Source organism: Echinops telfairi, unplaced genomic scaffold, assembly GCF_000313985.2.
Source record: "Echinops telfairi isolate 266 unplaced genomic scaffold, ASM31398v2 ScPeMD7_7406;HRSCAF=8444, whole genome shotgun sequence".
NCBI classification, from domain to species: Eukaryota; Metazoa; Chordata; class Mammalia; order Afrosoricida; family Tenrecidae; genus Echinops; species Echinops telfairi.
Genome location: NW_022111306.1, coordinates 4,358,311 through 4,366,433, shown reverse-complemented (window position 1 = coordinate 4,366,433; position 8,123 = coordinate 4,358,311).

Here is an 8,123-nt window from a genome sequence, read left to right as displayed (position 1 = left end):
ACAAATGTATAGATGTGCTTTACACAATTGATCTATGTATTGTGATAAATTGTATGAGCCCCAATAAATTGATTAATTTAAAAAAAAAAAAGAAAAGACACGAAAGAAAGAAAAGATCAGCACAGATCAGCACAGAAGAGACTCTGAAATTTGCTCTGAATCATAGAGTAGCTAAGGCAAAAGCAAGAAATTATGAAGTGAAATAGCTATACAGAAAATTTCAAACAGCAGCTGGAGAAGACAAAGTAAAGTATTATGATGAAAGGTGAAAAGATCTAGAGTTGGAAAACCAAGTAGGAAGAACATGCTCAGAATTTCTTAAACTGAAAGAACTGAGGGGGGGAATAAATCCTCAAGTTTCATTATTGAAGGATTGTATAGCAAAATATTGACAATGTAAGAAGCATCAAAGGAACATAGAAAGATTATACAGTCACTATATCAAAGAGACATTCAACTATTTCAAGGGGTAGCGTATGAGCAAGAACCGATGATACTGAAGGAAGTTCAAGCTGCACTGAAAGCACTAGCCACAGCAAGTCTCCAAGGATTGATGGAATACCAATTGAAATGTTTCAGCAAGTTGATGAAGCATGGGAAGGCTTCATTCGTCTATGCCAAGAAATCTGGAAGACAGTTAATGGTAGAAATCCATATTTATACCCATTCCAAAGAAAGGTGACCCAATATATACACAGGTTATAGAACACTCTCATTAATATAACATGAAAGTAGAACTTTTCTCATGATCATCTAACAATGGTTTCAGCATACACTGGCAGGGAGCTACCAGAAATTCAGGCTGGATTCAGAAGAGGACTTTGAACAAGGGATCTCATTACTGATGTCAGATAGATCTTGGCTGAAAGCAGAGAATACCAGAAATAAGTTGAGTTGTGTCTTATTGATTATGCAAAGGCATTCAACTGTGTGGACCACAGAAAACTATGGATAGGCTTGAGAAGAATGGGATTTCCAGAATATTTCATTGTGCTCCTGTAAAACCAATACATGAATCAAGAGGTAGTTGTGCAAACAGAACAAGGGCATACTGCATGGTTTAAAATTAGGAAAGGTGTGTGTCAGAGTTGTATTCTCTCACCATACTTATTTAAAATGTATGCTGAGCAAATAATCAGAGAAGGTGGATTATATGAAGAATGCTGCATCAGGATCCAAGGAAGGTTTTTTAACCACCTGAGATATGCAAATAGGCACCACCTTGTTTGCTGACAGTGAGGTGTATTTGAAGCACTTACTGATAAAATCAAGGATTATAGCCTTCAATATGGATTACAACTTAATGTAAAGAATACCAAAATCCTTATAATTAGACCAAAAGGTAGCATTACAATAAATGGAGAAAAGTTTGAAAGTGTCGAAGATTTCATCTTGCTTGGATCCACAATCAATGCTCATGGAAGCAACAGTCAAGAGCCCAAGCAATGCCTGTATTTCTGCTCCTAACCTCTTTAAAGTGTTGGAAAGCAAGGGTGTTACTTTGAGGACTAATGTGAGCCTGACCCAAGTCGTGTATTTTCAATCTCCTCATATGCATGTGAAAGTTGGACATTGAATGGAGAACAAAGAAGAATCAATACATTTGACTTATAGTACAAGTGAAGAATATTGAAATTACTTAATGGATTTCCAGAAGGGCAAACAAATTTGTCTCAGAAGAAACACAGCCAGAATGCTCTGTAGGAGCAAGAATGGGGAGACTTCATCACCTGTACTTTGGGCATGTTATCAGGACAAACCAGTTCCTGGAAAAGGACATCATGCTTGGTGAGCTAAAAAGAGAAATATCCTTGACAAGATGGTTTGACAGTGCTGGGACAATGGGCATAACCGTTGTGAGAATGGCACAGGCCTGGGCAGTGTTTTGCTCTGTTGTCTACAGGGTCACTATGAGTTGGAATTGACAATGACACCTAACAACAACAATATCTCTGGGATTGATTTTTATTACGATGTAAGAATCCAATTTCTTAATTTTTCCATGTTGATAATTATTTTTTTCCAGCTCAAGTTATGGAATCACCCCCTCTTATTCCCACCAATCTTACATGGTAGCATTTTAATATATCAAGACTGTACAGGGGAATCACGTGAGTTGCCATTAACTCACAGCAACTGATTAGAAAGCAAGGCAGTAATAAGAGTCAATATAACATGCTCTGTGTGGAATAACACCTAATGAGACCAGAGACCATAGCCCAAGAGCAGAAATCTTTAAGTGCTGGACACCACAAAGATTTATTCCTACTATCAACTGCTCCAGGGAAAATGGCCAAATCAGTGTGCCAGATAGCTATCTGTGACTTTGGCTTTGAGTGTGTGTGTGTGTGTGTGTAATTCCCAGGAGATATAATTTAGGAAAGCAAAGAAGCAAAGAAAACAAAGCCATGCATAACCAGTTTGAGCTGCTAACAAGAGGGATCAAATGGGCACTGATATAAATGAGCCATGAGAGCGCGATCATACCTACATAGATAGATTTACTATTAAATATCTTACTTATTGAGCTAATTCATTGAGAAAACCAGTCATAACACTTTCTGGCTAAGGATCAGAGAGAGAGTTGGCTATTAGCTGAGAAGAGGTGCTGATGGGGACCAATGATTTGTATCCTTAATGTTTTCTGATCCTGACTTGTGATAACCTGCTAACTTCGATAATAATCCCCCTTAAAGCAAACAAACAAAAACTCACTGCCACTGAATAGATGCCAACTCATAACAACCCTGTAAGACAGGGTAGAACTGCCCCTGTGAGTTTCCAAAGCGGTAACTACTTATGGAAATAGAATGCTCTGCCTTTCTCTTGAGGAGCGGCTGGTGGTTTCAAGCTGCTGACCTTTTGGGTTACAGCCCAAAGCATAATCACGACTCCACCAGGGCCCCAGAAACGCCATCATTGTGAGTGTTATCTGCGAGTTCTGTGTGACGATTACAATGGAGTACTGACCACTAACGAGAAGTCGAGTGCTGTGGGAAGAACAGTTTGTGTCAGCTAGGGTGAAGAAGGTGGAGAATAGAGGCGTCTGACCTCTAACCCAGGCATTCAGCAACAGCCTGCTGTGGAGTGGAGTCGTCTCCCTTTTGTAGCCAGAGGAGGTTAGAAATGCTCTACACGGCATTTTCTCGCAAGTCCACGGCACCCTTGTGGACATGTTATTATATAAATAGAGTGTATTAAACCCTAACAAGGGAGTGGGTCAGTCTTTCCATTCTGTTAGATTTAAAATGAGCCATCTCAGAGTTTCAAGGGTTTGGGGGGGTTGGGGCACTACTACCACCAAGAAGAGACAGGAGCTGAGTGTGTCCCTGTGCTGAGAACTTCCAAGACCCAGCAGACAGACAGAGAGCTGGAACACCACAGATGGTACAAGACAGCATAGAAACAGTGGTGGGAGAGGTAGCCACATTAGGAGGCAGGCGTAAGATGGCCTATCAGACTTTCTGACCCATAGAGCAGGCAGTTACAGATCGAGGGAGCACGTGTCTTTGAACAGGAAGGATGCCAGTAGATTAGGGTATCACTGGGCTCTTACTGAAAGAGTTAGGTTTGCCAACATGTGGAACAAGAGAAGTGAGTGCCTTTGGACAAAGGATTCCTGGTGGAGGGGGTGTCCTCAGGGACTTATTGGTGGAATCAAGAGTTTTGTAACATTTAGCTAAGCATAGCTGGGGCTGAGTTAAAGGACTCAGGGCCAGGGAGATGCCTACATATGGGCACAGCTGAGAAAAGACTATCTTGACCAAAATACTACATCCTGAGTTCTTCCTAATCCTGAATTACGATTTGCTACATTCCCAATAAACCTTAAAGCAGTATGATCAGTGAGTTCTGTGTAGCCATTTCAACAAATTGTATGACGGAGAACCCAGCAGAGGTCTCCTAAATGCTATGGGAGCGACAGTTGGTCTCAGAATTAGCAAAAAGTTGGAAAGTGGAAGGATGTGTGACCTCTGCCTTATAGCCATCAGCCCTTGACTGCTGATCTTGAGTCTTCTTCCCACTCGTGAAGTTCAAGGAGGCCAGAGGTTCTCATTGTGCCACGTCCACAGTTGGTATCAGAAGTAGGGCTTGCTGCAATGCCCCCACTCATGAAAGCATGAGGCTTTTAAAGAGAAAGAACAAGGGCATGGGAAGTGAAAGTTTTGATTCAGGGATGGCTTCTTTGGGTCTCTCAGTTGTGGTTAAAAGGAAAGCAAGAGATGTCATGCTATAGATGAGAAGAGAAAAGCCACCTGTGGAGTGGCTTGGGGCAAACTCAGGTCTGTTACATAAGATAATAGGGACCAGGATTTTCTGGTTCCACACAGCCAGAAGTCTACGACCACATGAATGGGTACCTAAAGGAGTGAGCATTGTGAAAGTAGAGCTTTTGAAAGGTTTATCTGACTGAACTATGGGTATGGAATATGTCTCCTAGCTAGGGTTGTAAAAGAGACTTAAATGTGTAATCAAAATGAAAATTGATTATCATAGAGAGCATGTATCACTACCTTCAGGAAACACTTGATTGAATATAGAAAAAACAAAAACTATGATGTCCTTGAAAGAAACATAGACTGGTAGTTTGAATGACAGTAGCCCTGTGTATAAAGTATTGGGAACTTAGTAGAAAACTCACCTAGAAATTTTACATTTGAAGGAAGGAAGTGCAGGAAAAAAGTGACTATTTTGCTTTTTTGAATTTTAAGCCACTGCTTTCCCTTTGTGTGTACCGAGACAGGAAATCGGTGCCCATTTGAAGAACCACCCTCTAGAACTGGAAGTTAAAGGGACACAGTCAGTAGACAGTTTATATGCTCAATAGTGGTGACTAGCTGGGCTCAATAGGTGAAAATGGGGGAGAGATACCAATCAATAGATGGGCTGAGGGGGTTTTGTTTGTCAGTTTTTTAAGATCATTTTATTGGGGCTCTTACAGCTCTTTTAACAATCCATCCATCAATTATATCAAGCTTATTTGTACACATGTTGCCATCATTAATTTCTAAGCATTTACTTTCTATCTGGGCCTTTCATATCAGCTTCTCTTTTTTCCCTCCCTCCCCTTTCCCACCCTCAGGACTCTCTGTAAATTATAAAGTATTATTACTACTTTCTCCCTTTTCCCACATTTTCTTCCCCTTCCCTCTCCCCACCTTCCCCCTGCCCGCCTGGTATTGCAACTCCCATTTCTGTTCCTGAAGGGTTTATCTGACCTGGATTCCATGTGTCCAGAGCAATTATCTGTACCTGTGTACATGCTCTGGCCTAGTCAGCAGTCAAAGGCAGGATTGGGGTCATGATGGTAGGGGAGTAAGGAAGCCGCAAAGAACCAGAGGAATATTGTGTTTCATCGGTGCTATACTTCACCCTGGTTGACTCATCCCTTCCTTGTGACCCTTCTGTGAGGGATGTCTTATTGCCTACTAATGGGTTTTTGGATCTCTGCTCTGACCCCCCTCATTCTCAACAATATGCTTTTCTTGTTTTGGGTGATGGGCTGAGTTTTGACATGTTCCACTGGCCTAACCTATGAGACTAAGGATGAGAGACAGAGAAAAAGCCAACTGATCTAGAATGCAGTGAACTGTGTGAACTTCCAAGCCTATAGGTGGTATTTGTTGACCTAACCCAAGGGGCTGGGGATGAGAGAGCAAATGAAGGGACTGGCTGGTCTGAAGTGCAGGGAAGTTTGTGCACTCTCAAGCCGATGACTGGTACCCATTGAACTAGCCCACAGTGGCCACTGGTGAGTTGACCACAGCCTGACCAAATAAAGAGAATGATGTTTGACCCAGTGACCAGGAGTAAATTGCTGCAATTTGATGGCTTGCCCTAAAATTCCAAAAGGATTCTATACTGGTGGGCTGAGGGTTACACATGAGTTACAGATACTTTCTGGAAGCAAATTAGGTAAGCATTCTTTCTGAGTCACACTCATAGAAATATTTTTTTAATTATACATTATAATAACTTTGTCAAACATCAGTTATAAATGTTCATCTAAGACCAAAAACAAAAGTCTTCAGTAAGCATGATTCACCAAAGGTGGGTGGGTGCCCGTATTCTGAAAGCAGAAGAAAATGAATAATACAGAGCAGAGAAAGTCTGGATTCCAAGCTGTGTCCGTGGCTTAGTCATGCCAAGGGCCTCTGTTCTAGTGCCAGTTCCCACTAGAGACTGCATTTTACATGTGGGTACGGCTGCTCAAGATCCGACCGAAACAGAAGATTCTTCAGATCAAGTAACAGGCTTGTTTCCTGAGAGTACTGATTTGATAGGAATGGGTAATTTAAAAATTGGCTCTATAAGATGGGAAGAGATAACGGGACAAAGTGGCTGACTTACATAGTTTAATGGGTCTGATTAGATGAGGATCCTCACCATATCCTCTAACCCAGCAGTGGAGTAGAGTGTGCTATGGGAGGACAGTTGGTTTCCGAATTGGTAAAATCAAGAATAGAAGGTGGATGGATGGCTGACTCCTGTCTCAGATGTAGAAGCTGTGCTATTTATACAAATCTGGGTAAACTTCATAAAAATGAGGGGACTGTGAGGTCAAAAAACATTAGAACCACTTCTTTGGTTTTTTATTTTTAATTAGAAGAAAAATAATTATTGAAGAACTGAAAAACAACACCTAAAAGATCGACTTGTCCAGAAACTTTAGCTACACAATGCATTGCATCTATCATGTTAAAACGTGCATAAGACACAAGAACCATGGAAACAAGCCACCATTCTTCAACAATCTGAGCAAGGATAAAATGCGTAAGGTACAACATAAATGACTTTCAAAGTCTGGGCTCTTTTCTTTAAACACCATTAAGGAAAAAGAGAGCACAATGGATGGGTGTGTTCAGTTATATACACTGAATTGAACCATTGGCACTAGGAATCAGAGAATTTTGTCATATGGCATTAACACATGTTGTAAAAGTATGTAAGTGTCAAAGGAATAGGACCGCCAGCATTCAAAAGCAGCTTTGTCAATTAAGCAGTAAAACACCCAACAGCATCATCTCTGAATACACAGGTAGCAATTTTTAAATGTTAAAAAATAATTTTTTGATTGAAAATATTTCTTATTAGTTGGAATTTAATACATATAATATATTATTCCATATTTTAATCACATCAAATAGAATTGTACAATTGCTACCACAATCAGTTTTCAATCATTCTTTTTCTACATGGACTCCTTGACATTATCTGCCTTTTACACACACACTCCCACTGTATCTCCCTCCCCCTGAGCCCCGTTTTCTACTTGCTTTCCCTATAGGTTCATCAATCCTGGGTTTCATATAGCAAAGACCAAAAAGCATATCACACAACTTCAAGAGGGTGACCTCTACTGATATAACACCTCTGAGATACACTCGACTATGAATGAACAAAAACCAAACAAAACAATATAAACAAAAAATACAGAACATTTTGAAAATCAGATCAGGTCCAGCCTGCATCATAGAGGGGAATCTACTGTTCAGGTCAGATTTATGCCTTTGATCTTCTACACTCCTCTCTCCCAAGCACTCAGTTTAGAGACCACTTTCCTCCCATCCCTCAATTTTGGACCGGGGGAGTTCTCTGGAGGCATATATCTTATGTAGTTCCATAAATGAATTGTGGGCTGCCGTTGTCATCCTTGGCCTTCTGCACACTGGATTCTGATACAAATCCCTCCTTTGACTTTGGATTATATGGATTCCAATCCTTCAGTGACTGATGATGGTGTGCTTTATCCATGTGGACTAAGTTGACATTTCATTTAGATGGCTGCTTGTTTGGAGACAATCCTTTAAGACCCCAGAAGCTATTTGATCTGATAGCTGGGCACCATCTAGCTTCTTCACTACATTTTGCTACAGCACCCCTATCTTCTGTGTTTCCTTCCTGAGGACAAGTATCAAGCAGGGCCATGATGTAAGAAATAGTTGTTCTCAAGTTGAAGTTAGGATTTAATGCAAATCCAAAACCCATTCCTTTTTCTTTTTTTCCTTTCTTTTAATTTGCAGAAACATGGGAATTAATACCTAGGTCATATCATTCCATAGTTCAATCATGTCGAACAGAATTGTATATTTACTTCCGTACTCAGTCTCCAAACATACTTT